The following is a 13,178-nucleotide window of genomic DNA, read 5'->3' on the forward strand; positions in this document are numbered from 1 at the left end:
CTATGAATATGACTCACTGAACAGAGCCAAATGAAACAGATTCTCACACATATCAATCAATTAGTCAAAGTTTAACTACCAAATCTATTTTGTCTAATTGTCTATGTTTGTATTTAGCAAAATTTTGTGAACACATCATTTGAGGTTAACTCCTTTAATATAATAAAAACCATCAGCACTGTGTGGTGCTGGCATGTGTAGTGATTCTAATCAGACAAGCTGACTTTAAGTATGAAAGGTCATGATGATAGAGTCTTCCAGTAAAGAGACTCCAAACAGGATGTGAAGGAAAATGGAATACTGTAAAGTGCTGAATCACCTCACATGAATTTCATATGGAAAATTCACCGGATGAGACTATTTTTTTTTTTAAGATGAACTAATGAAACACAAATCGTCAATGATTAATCCCTAAAGGAGAAGATTTAGATATATATAAGACACCATGTTCTTAATATTTATCTTGGAAAACACTCCTTTACTCCAGGTGTGATCCCTCCTCCCCCTGGACCTCAGACTTATTGCCTTGAAGTTTTCAGTGTAAAGTGCCAGCAAATCTTCATTGGTTTCACTGGCCGTGAGTTTAAACAATAGGGTTTCCTCATTGCTGAGGTGAAAAACAAGAAGCGACTAATGATTGCTCCCATCTGTAGCGGATATGTGTGTCTGAAGCGCGGGAACAGCGGCCACTGGGACGCCATTGTGCACGCGGGCCTTTCTGCTGACTTTCCTCTCTGAGCTAATTTATCTGCCGGAAGCAGTGTTGTCCTAACACTGTTTCAGTAGACGAAAAAAAGACTGGCCAGATAATGAAGCGCTGCTGGAATCGTGATGAGGCCCATCGGGGTACTTGAACTCGGTCATAGTGCGCCATTATCTCCTCGGAGTGAGCTTCCTGATCACGCTCAACTGTTTCCTGTGCCTCAGCAATCCGGCCACCTTAAATCTCTGGCTGCATTCCAAATAGTTCCCTATTTCCTTTGCAAGTGCACTACAAATAGTTTAATGACTTCCACACCTTACCTAGTGCACTTACTATATGTACAGTATTCTGCAAAAGTCTAAAACACCCTTTTTATTAAGGCACACTTTGTTATTGATATTTATTTTAGGAATTCTGCTTTATTGAGTCAAAATCATTTACATTTCCAAACATTACTTTTCAAAATAAAATTAATGATCTTTTTAAAAAAAAATCATATTTCAGGAAAGAAAGACCACTTTTCCAAGTTTCCTTGGCTTTATAAAAGAGATATATTTGGAATTCAATTGTTACTTCCTGTGGAAGTGCATTACATTGGACAGAAATTATTGCCTTGGAGGTCCTAGGTCTTGCACCATATTTTGAACCGAGATTATGTAAGTACTCCACAAACAGTGGTTTCTACACGATAGGTAGTGTACTATATAAACACAAAAGAAGCTGTTACTTCCTTTGTGAATACACAACTTAGGATATGTAATACTGGCAAAAGTCTCTTTCTGAGAGTAATTTTATTGTATAAATGCTCTCCACAGGACATGGGATAATTGCTTCTCCTGCTGATGAGGTTCACAACAATGGTATTACTGTTTCAGACCTTTATGATTCTACGCGTAATGACGTCTAACTGTATTGTGAGTTATGTGTCTATGCCTGCACTATATACATGTTAAGAAATGCATGAGAGATGGAATCGAATTTGAATACATTATTCAGAATGAACAGATATGTTCTATACAAATTTGAAGCATGCTATACTTTTTTTAATACAAAATAGTCACATGAGCAGAAGTTTTTACTTTCATCAGAGTATAAGTAAGTGTTCAGACATGAGCCTTGCAAAATTTTTATTAACTTGCAGCACCGTGTGATTATTTATGTGCATTTACAGCATTTATCCATTTGTCCTTAGTATCCGCCTGGTCAGGGTCATAGTGGTTTGAATTTTCAAATATTTGGGAAATAGAATAGAAATTTTTATTTTTTTTTTACGTTTTTAATTTTTTATTATGAAATTCTTCATTTAAATAGTCAAGGCCGGAGAATATATAATATATTTGAATGTTGTATTAATGTTATTTTATGCTACCAACATATTAAACGGAACCTGAAATATAAACTGAATCTTGCGACCAAAACACAGTACATGTGAACTCAGAAAGTCAAAACTTCTCACTCACTCACTCACTCACTCACTCACTCACTCACTCACTCACTCACTCATTTTCTACCGCTTTATCCGAACTACCTCGGGTCACGGGGAGCCTGTGCCTATCTCAGGCGTCATCGGGTATCAAGGCAGGATACACCCTGGACAGAGTAAAGTCAAAACTTATTTTCATAATAAAATAAATATCTTGGCTGTGACAAGCTTTCCTCAACATTTCCCTATAAAAATCCTTTATAGATACTATACGAGTGATAGTGTTTCTTAGTGCCATGTTTTAAAAGGAGTGCCTGTATCACATGTTTAGATGTGTGGCAAAATATTTTTGTAGAATTTACATAAACATTGCAGACTGCATAATGTCAGTTTTATATATTTATACTTTATCTTACTAGTAAATTAAGAGTTTTATTGTTTTATATTTCAGTGTAATTGAAGGGGTTTGGGATTACGAATTATGTGCAACTCTCAACACAAAAGAGTATTTCTACTCTACTCTTTACTACTCCCTTTCCCTCACATTAAAGACCCTAGAGAGTGTATATATTATATATTGCACTATATTTTGCACAAAAAGGATAAATTTGGGATTTCTATACTTAAAACCTATACACAGTTGTCTCTAGTCTATATGTTTTGCATTAGATGTCAGTAGTATAACTACACTACAAGTCCTGTATATACATTTACAGCATTTGGCATTTAGCTTGGTGGACCTGGGATTCGAACTCACAGCCTTCTAATCTGTAGCTTACCACATCCCCTCATATATTGTCCTCTGCACTGTACAGTTGACAGGTATTAAGATTTAGGCTTGCTCGTGACTTACACTACACTCTATGTACTCCCTAGGTAGAGCAGTATATACTGGACAATAGGGTAAACAATAGGGAGCCATTAGGGATTTGGGATCTCCCTCGCCTCTGGTCAATACGCTTATTGTGTCACGTAAATTTTCATCCCTATTGTAGAGCGACATCCTCTCTTTCCTGTCATTCTCTCGTGCATGTGCAGCCTGATTGCTCGATGTGCTTTCTCTTCAAGGACACGTGTCAGCTTCAAAGGCCAACAAACAACCAACGCTTGACTAATGGGTCTCAAGGCCTGGCTTGGTCGCCTGTTGACAAGCAAATACTGTCGACTTCCTCTTCCACCATAGGCCTGCTGTATCCATTAGCAGTAGATTTCTAGGCCAAGTAGGCCTCAGGCTGCCAGCCTGCCGCCTTCTAGGCCCCAATCCTATCAGAGTTTTAGTGAGGGCTCCATTCGTGTTTGCACAGCATTTATTTTTGAGTTAATTGTGTTCTTTGTCGAAGCCTAGATTAGATTACCCTTTGGATCACCTGTTTGAATGTCCGGTGAGTTTACTCTCTAGGATCAATACCAGTCTACCTTTGAAACTTTGTATGTTGACCAAAATCTCATGTCAAAACCCCTAATTTGTTTAGATAGGACTCTCTTGACATGCATCTGTGTGGTCTGTAGACCATAGTGGAGCTGGAGCACTGAGTTTAACTCTCTTGTGTCTCGGGGTTTTGAGAGTTCTGTATGCGTATCAGCAAAGTGGACTCGGCTAATGGACAGAGAAACAGAGAGAGACAAGTCAACAGTGGTAAAATCCCACTCGTCTCTCGAATGCACCCATGAACAGCTAAGAGTCCTCAAGAGCATAGAGCATAAAGCGATGATGAAGGAGTACTTAAACAAAGAGGGGAAGAAAATAGACGGTAAAAGAGTAAATAAATTGTCTATCAGAGACTAGACAATTTTTAAAAACGAATTTTAAACCAAGTCCTGTTTTTCAAGGCTGTAGAACTTTATATTTGTTTTTTAAAAAAATGCATTGCATACGACATGAAATATTGGCTTGTGTATCATCTAAATATGTCACTGTATGTATAATGACATATGCTCTTAGGACAAGGTTAAGAACCCTTGAGTATTCTGGGGCTATTTGTTCTTTCAGAGAAAGTAATTGCCCCCATAGACTTGCACTGTCTTTTGTTGATTTTCAAAGATTTACATATACAGCATTTGGCAGACAGACAGCTTGAAGTGACTTCCATTTACCTCATTTATACAACTGAGCAGTTTAGGATTAAGAGCCTTTCTCAAGGGCTCAGCAGTGAAAATGCTAGGATTTGGAGTCAGTCTCTTCTTATCAGTAGTACAGGATCTTTCTGAAAATGAAGGAACACAAAGTCTTACCAGTTCTGTTCAGAAAAGCCTAAAAACTTTAAAAAAAAAAAAAATTAAATTAGACTAAAATTTAGTCTAGCTGCAATACCATTGAGCCATTTAACATGCTAGTAGGCTAACCAGAACATAGCTAGGAAATTATGATGGCTAACCTTTAAAGCAGTACCATAAACCTTTAAACAATGTAGTGATATATTAAATTCAATAATATTAAAGGCACATAAAATGAAAACGTTTATTTATGAACCCACTATCCAGTGTCAGCCTCGTGGCTTGTAGACTTTCGAGTCTAGTTCCTCTGAAGGTTTGTTCCTTGTGTCTTTTATTTTGGAATTCGCTGCCTCCTACACTACGAAACATCACATCTGTGGGTGCATTTAAGTCCCAGTTAAAAACATATCTATTTAACAAGCATTTCGGATAATGCAATTATATGTATTATGTGATGTGTATATATAGATGTATATGTAAGTGTCTGAATGTACTGTATTTGTGAAATGTAAAGCGACCTTGAGCTAGGGAAAGGCGCTATATAAATAAAACTTCTTTTTCTTCTTCTTCTTCTTCTTCTTGTGTCATCTCAGGTAGGTTTCCCTCGCCAGTGTTGCGTCTGGCTTTCTCATTAGTTTTCTAAACCTACATCTTTAAAGTTAGTACAATGTATATAAGATTGTTAAAAGTGCTATCCAAATAAAATTACAATTTTTGTGAAGTAGCTTGTGTATAGAATGACCTCGTTGATCACAGTTCTCCTTCCCACCTACGCTGTCTTGTCTGATAACAGAAACAGCAACCCAAAATAGCCAATTCAAAAGTGTCATTTGACCACTTGTCCTTTAGTGGTCTGGTGTACTCTACTTAAGAATATTGCTTCATTAATCTGTGTATAGCCTTAGCATAATGTCAGCATAATGTCAGCATAATGTCAGCCACTTCTCTAGCTCTGTTTTTCCCCCTTTCACTCTGAGCTGGAGTGTTAGCTCACCTCTCACTGCAAAACCTTCACTCTTGTGAAACAAGCAAGCATTGGACATGGCAGAGGGCTCTGTGCTCATTTGGAAAGCAGAAGTGAAACGCTTGTCTCTCTCTGAATCCTCCACTTTCTGCAGAAACCTCTGCTCTCAATGAGACCAACACGCAAATCTGTCTGGCCCTGATAGTGTACTGTTGTCACACCGCAGAACATATGCAACGTGTGATAGCAATTCCTCTGGGTATTTTTCTCTCTGCTACTGTACTGCAACCTGATCACAGAACGATGGTTTAAAAACACTGACAGGAAATGTTAAATACTGTTTCCATTAGCACCATGCCAACGATTTTGCGTTACAGGACAGCTGTGTTTGAAGGTGTTATATTTTTGTACTGATTATCTTTAAATTTTATTTATATTTCTCGCTATATATCTTTCTATTTAGTTGACTGCCGTTATTAAATAATCTGCTCTGAGCTGCATCACTAAATAATAAAGTTTTGTCAGAACTTTGTCAATGTTTCACAAATTAGACTTTTATTTTATTAAGGAATAAAAGACAAAGGGTTCTCCTGCTGTTATAAGCATCTAATATATATTCTGCTATATTCAGTGTTTCCACCATGAAGTTGATTCTTCTCTATAATGACATGTTCTAAAGTGTTTTGCTGCTGTTATCCTACACCAAATAGCGGCTATGCATTATGTCACACATTCGCTGACACAGATTTACAAAGTCATGCCATCATCAGCCTTTGTTAATGTTACTAGAACAAAAAGTGGAGCTTGCTATTTTACTCAGAAAATAAAAAGCACAAACTCTTCTGTCTTGAAGTTTTGTCATTGATATTGGAGACTCCTTCCGTAAATTTTAAATAACGTCCTCCTAAATCTCTAAACAGAAAACTTCACCATGTCAACACATGATGTTTTTTGTTAAATTGGATTTTGGCACTTGTTAAGGACTAGGGAAAAGCAGTGTAGATGGTAAACTGGAATTAGCTGTATCCTCTGATGTGCTAGCAACAGAGACACAGGAAGCACTAGTGTTACTTTATAGGGTTAAACTGGTACATAGCAAAATATACCAAGTTTTAACAATAGTCAAATAAATGTAATGAAAATTTGTGAGCATTTGTTATCTGCAGCACAGCAATCACAAATTGAGAAAAGTAGGTAAACTTTAAAAAAAAAAAATGACAGTAGCATTAAGCGAGAAAAACTATGCTGTGCTAATTTGTGATGCAGGGCTTTTTTGTGTGGGGCTGCTGACAGATCATTGAACATTGGCTGTAGGCTGCCGACCCAATCAGACGTTAGAAATCATACTGTGTTATTTTTCCCTTTGGCTATAATAAAAAAAAAATCTAACTTTGTTTGGGTGGGCAAGACCCAAATCTGCATGGGCTAAGCCCAGATGTAAACCTGCGATTTAAATAACAGCCAACATTACTGTCAAAGCTGCTTTAATACAAATGTATACAATAATTCTGACCAATCGGGATCAAGAATTTGAAAGGTGTTGTGATATAATGCAAAGTATTTCACTCACTCACTCACTCACTCACTCACTTATTTTCTACCGCTTATCCCAACTTCTCGGGTCAAGGGGAGCCTGTGCCTATCTCAGGCGTCATTGGGCATCAAGTCAGGATACACCCTGGATGGAGTGCCAACCCATCGCAGGGCACACACTCTCTCATTCACTTATGCAAACACACACTACGGACAATTTCCAGAGATGCCAATCAACCTACAGTACCACGCATGTCTTTGGACCGGGGGAGCAAACCCCTGAGACACGGGGAGAACATGCAAACTCCACACACACAAGACGGGAATCGAACCCCCAACCCTGGAGGTGTGAGGCGAACGTGCTAAAGACTAAGCCACCGTGCCCCCCGTAAAGAATTTCACTGTGTGTTTATTTAGGAATGCTAACATCGCATAAGTTTATGATGTACGTTTTTAATGCTATAGGCTTTTCCAGCATTTTTACGAATAAGAGTAACACCACTTTTGGTTATCACATAAAATATGCACAATGCTGACACAGTATACGCCACAGAGATCCCAGTGTTTCATGCTGGACTATTCTGAGTCAGATTGAAGTGAGTGTATGTGTGTTAGCACTTTAAGAAAATAGCGCTTTAAGAAAATACAGTGACATACCCTTTTCACTCGAGTATTAACCCATTTTTGTTCTGTGTTATGAATCGGAGCTACATTTGGAAACTCAGATCAGGAAAACATACTCTACCAAGATTTGACCCATCAACTGCCAGAGATGGTGTCACCAATCATGTGTCACTTGTTGCTGAGACGCGTCATATGCACATTGGTTTCATGCCAAAATGAACTCTTGCTAAAATGACTTATTACATGTATTATATAGGAGAAAGTCACAAAAACACCAAAGGTCTCTAAGATGTCTTTTTTCAACTGAACCATGAACCTTTTAAATAATATTTTGGCTAGAACGCAGTTCAGTGTCATGTTGCTGGGAAAACAGAAATGAAGTTTCAGTTCCTTATTGTAGGCAATCGTGAAAACTTGTTCATCCCTCAGGGAGCCAATTTTTCATATAATTTGGTTCAAGCAATAGCACTCGATACTAGCACAGAGGAAACGCTCTACTGTTCAGTCTGGTAAAAAAAAAGTCTGGTTAAGAAGTTTTATACCTTCTTCATTAGAGTCAATCAAGAGTATGGAGCTTTGTACTGCATAACTAAATGCATTTATAAGGTGAAAAATAACATGTAAAGAGCATGAAATAATGTCTTATTCATCCTACATAATATATTCCCTCCAATTGAAGACTGTTCTGAATCGAGTTAACTAATTCCTAAAGAAGATGAAGAATTGGGATTCATTTTCTTAAACCTGATTATAAGCAGACTGACCAGCTAAAAAAGCTGAGAATGAATATACTTAAAAAAAAAAAAAAAAAAAAAAAGAGAAGAACCTAACAATTACAGTTTCAGAATTGCACAGTTCAGTTGGTTCTTGTGGTTTCCAACTTTCAAAATCCACTCAAGCTATTTGGAAGGGTTGCACACATGAAGCGCTTCCTGGGTACAACCTATAAACTGCAAGGTCATTGGAACTATAATAGCAATCGTGTTCTGTGTTCAGCTGAGACCACAATAAATTTTTTCTTTTTTTTTTTACATGGTTTCAGAAAAAAAACAGGAACAAAACACACACAAGGAAAAACCATAAGCCAACTGTAAATTATGTTTATGGTTTCAGTATTAGTTTATTTTAATTTTTTTTTTAAACTGTTGGTCAGGGACTTTTGTGAAGCTTGCTAATAAATGTGATTTTATTGCTTAAACGTGTTCATCAGATGAGATGCTAATAATGGGTCTTTCTGTATTCTGTGTTTATCCAAATTAACATAGAAAAAGATTTCTGCAAAGACCAAAAATCACTGCTTTTTTCTGATTGATGACCAAGTCGACTTCTGTGACCTGAACGTAAGATGGTTTTTGCATACACAAACCTATTAATATAAAGGATAGAGAAATATTCTGTATGTCACCACAATGTTCCAAGCATATATAGCTGATGCAAGACATAGTAAAATGACAAACTTCCTCTATGAAGTGCATACAGTTGTGTGAAAACATGCTTGCCCCATCAATCTAATAACTGGTTGATCCACCCTTAGCAGCAAAAACTGTAAGCAAGCATTCGTGATAACTTGCAGTGAGTCTGTTACAGCGCTGTGGAGGAATTTTGGTCATGTAATCAGAATTGTTGTAATTCAGCCACTTTGGAGGGTTTTTGAGCATGAACCGCCTTTTTAAGGTCATGCCACAGCATCTCAATAGGATTTAGGTCAGGACTTTGACTAGGCCACTCCAAAGTCTTCATTTTGTTTTTCTTCGGCCACTCAGAGATGGACTTGCTGGTGGGTTTTGGATCATTGTCCTGCTGTAGAACCCAAGTTCGCTTCAGCTTGAGGTCACAAACAGATTGCCACACATTGTCCTTCAGGATTTTTTAGTAGACAGCAGAATTCATGGTTCCATTTATCACAGCAAATCATCCAGTTCCTTAAGTAGCAAATCAGCCCCAGATCATCACACTCCCACCACCATATTTTACTGTTGGTATGATGTTCATTTTCGAAATGCAATGTTACTTTTATGCCAGATGTTATGAGACACACACCTTCCAAAATGTTCAACTTTTGTCTCATCAGTCCACAGAGTTTTTTCCCAAAAGTCTTGCAGATAATCAAGATGCTTTCTGGAAAATCTGTGACGAGCCTTTATGGGTTTTTTTTGCTCAGCAGCGGTCTTGGAAGTCAGTCTCTTTCTTATGGTGGAGTCATGAATACTGACCTTAACTGAGGCCTGCAGTTCTTCAGATGTTTTTGTGGGGTCTTTTTCATGTTTTCACTATTATTATTATTATTATTATTATTATTATTATTATTATTATTATTATTATTATTATTATTATTATTATTTTATAAATTGATTTTCTCTAGCATAAAAAAAAATTAAGAACCATATACCAAAAATGAGATCAGATTCATTTTGGGTGCCGTCACAATTTATTTATTTACATTTTTCTTTTTTTTTTTACCCCAGGTGACCAAATAGTACTTATGACATTATCTTAGCTCTCAGTTATCTTCACCTTATCATGGTTATATTTCAGTGCCAATATTTTTGTTAACAGTGTTTTTTTTTGAAAATATAAACATCTCATTCTCAAAGTTTGAATATATGCTGTACTAAAAAAAAATTCTTAACCATTTTACTAGAGATTGTCAATAATTTTACATATTTGACAGTTCCATTTTTTTATTATCATTGTCCATGAAATATTTATTTTTTTATTTTAATTTAATTATTTATAAATATTTAATTATTATATTAATTATTTTCAATCCTGCAATCCTGAGAAAAATAATGCTGCTACAGAAAAGTGAATGATGAATAATAATTTTTGTGAAGTGATATAAGATATCATTGAGCAGAATCATTTCAGAGTCAGAGTCATAAGCAAAAGTGAAAACAGGGCTCGTCAGTGCTGCTGGTACAGAGGCTTTGAAAGAGTCTCGTCATAACAAACAGAAAGCGACATTAAACAGAATCACGATTGAACAGAACAGATCAGCTTAAGAAAATTCAAGACAGAGAAAATGTGTGTATGAGAGAGAGAGAGAGAGAGAGAGAGAGAGAGAGAGAGATATTTCTACATGTACTATCCCTCTGTCCATTTATTTGTGTAATCAAAGTTTTTTTTTGTGTGTGTGTGTGTGTGTGTGTGTGTGTGTGTGTGTGTGTGTGTGTGTGTGTGTGTGTGTGTGTGTGTGTGTGTGTGTGTGTGTGTGTGTGTGTGTGTGTGTGTGTGTGTGTGTGTGTGTGTGTGTGTGTGTGTGTGTGTGTATGATAGCCCCTACAGGTCAGTCCAACATTACCTCACTAGTTACTGACTTCTTAGATAATGTCTTGAGTGCTGTTGTTCTGTCATCTCCCATTGTGTCCACACACACACTTCCCCCCCATTTGACCCTCGACCTCCAGGGTTACGCTGTCGCCAGCCATAAGCCTCTGTAAGTGTGTCAGCGAATGTGTGAACGTACTTCTCATATGTTGTGAAAGAGGCAGAACAGAAATAGCAGCAGACGGTTGAAGGCAGACGGACGCTTTCACGCAAGTCCCTTTCAGTGTTTTCTGTTTGTTTTGGCAGACTGAAGAAAAAGAGACAAAGAGGAAAGAGGAAAGTTGAGTGAAGTATACGGAAGGAGACAGAGACAACTTGAAAGAGAGAGAGAGAGAGAGAGAGAGAGAGAGAGAGAGAGAGAGAGAGAGAGAGAGAGAGAGAGAGAGAGAGAATAATGATAACACATTTTATTTCTGTCTGTAAGGTTGGCCACATTTAAGCTGACAGAAAGCTGAACCAGCTACTGTACATAGCATCTCATAAGCAGTAGTGTTTTACCTTCTGTTCTGAAATTTCAGACTTCCTCGGATTAAAATGAGAAAACGTTCTGTCCACTTCACCATAGATGTTTTGTATGTTTTGTCTTATATATGCTTATGTATTTATTACAGCATGTATAACCTAATAACTAGTAACATCAGCAATCAAAAAAGCACCTAAATAAATGAAAACTAGCTCAATAGCATTAGGCGTATTAATAGATAGGAGTTAATGCTAGCTAACATACAAGAGTAGCATTATAACACAAACACAAAGTAATAGCAAGCTGCAATAAAGTTAACGACATAAAATAAAACAGTTGTTTGCCAATTAGAAAATCTTCTGTATATATTTTTGTTTGAGAGATACTGGGTTTGTTGATACGTCCTCCTATTGAGTCTCTTCACCATAGTAGATCATAAAGGACTCCTTCCAGACTAGTCATAAACTCTTGAACCTCTTTCCATCCCTGAAGAGACACAGGACCATCCGTACCAGAACTAGCAGGTTCAGATAAACTTACTGAATTCACGAGTACCTCTCTGCCTGTATTCACCTTACAGTTCTGCTCCAGTCTGTACACTGTCATATCTTTACCTAATTATAATTGTATATAACTATAAATTCATCCCTTTCCCTAGTTTACCTACATTTATGTATATTATCTGGACAAACTCTGTATATTATCTTTGTTACTGCTGTGCGTACAATGTACATAATGCACAGATTTGCACAGATATATAATACATAATAATATTTTTGTGACATATTGTACTGTCTATACAATTTGAACCTAATCACATATTTATATGTTATACACATACTATTCTTATGCATATACGTCCTGCCATACCATTATTTATTTGTTGTACATATATTTACATATTTATCTGCACTTCTGACAGATGCTAAACAGCATTTTTTTGCTGTGTACCAGTATTTGCAATGACAATAATGTTGTATATACCTGTCTATCTACTCATGTCCATGCATCTAATGTAGGGTTGGTGTAGGTATTGCTGCAAAAAAAAAACCTGTGATTTTGAGAATTGGCTGATTTAATGTTTCCAGGTCCATCCATCCATCCATTTTCTACCGCTTATCCGGGGCCGGGTCGCGGGGGCAGCAGTCTAAGCAGGGATGCCCAGACTTCCCTCTCCCCAGACACTTCCTCCAGCTCTTCCGGGGGAATACCGAGGCGTTCCCAGGCCAGCCGAGAGACATAGTCCCTCCAGCGTGTCCTAGGTCTTCCCCGGGGCCTCCTCCCGGTTGGACATGCCCGGAACACCTCCCCAGGGAGGCGTCCAGGAGGCATCCGAAACAGATGCCCGAGCCACCTCAGCTGACCCCTCTCAATGTGGAGGAGCAGCGGCTCTACTCTGAGCTCCTCCCGAGTGACTGAGCTCCTCACCCTATCTCTAAGGGTGCGCCCAGCCACTCTGCGGAGGAAACTCATTTCGGCCGCCTGTATCCGGGATCTTGTCCTTTCGGTCATGACCCAAAGCTCATGGCCATAGGTGAGGGTAGGAACGTAGATCGACTGGTAAATAGAGAGCTTCGCCTTGCGGCTCAGCTCTTTCTTCACCACAACAGATCGGTATATCGACCGCATCACTGCGGAAGATACACCGATCCGCCTGTCGACCTCCCGCTCCATCCTTCCCTCACTCGTGAACAGGACCCCAAGATACTTAAACTCCTCCACTTGAGGCAGGAACTCTCCACCAACCTGAAGAGGGCAAGCCACCCTTTTCCGGCTGAGAACCATGGCCTCGGACTTGGAGGTGCTGATTCTCATCCCCGCCGCTTCACACTCGGCTGCAAACCGTCCCAGTGCATGCTGAAGGTCCTGATTTGAAGAAGCCAACAGGACAACATCATCTGCAAAAAGCAGAGACGAAATCCTGTGG

Source organism: Tachysurus fulvidraco, chromosome 8, assembly GCF_022655615.1.
Source record: "Tachysurus fulvidraco isolate hzauxx_2018 chromosome 8, HZAU_PFXX_2.0, whole genome shotgun sequence".
Lineage (NCBI taxonomy): Eukaryota > Metazoa > Chordata > Actinopteri > Siluriformes > Bagridae > Tachysurus > Tachysurus fulvidraco.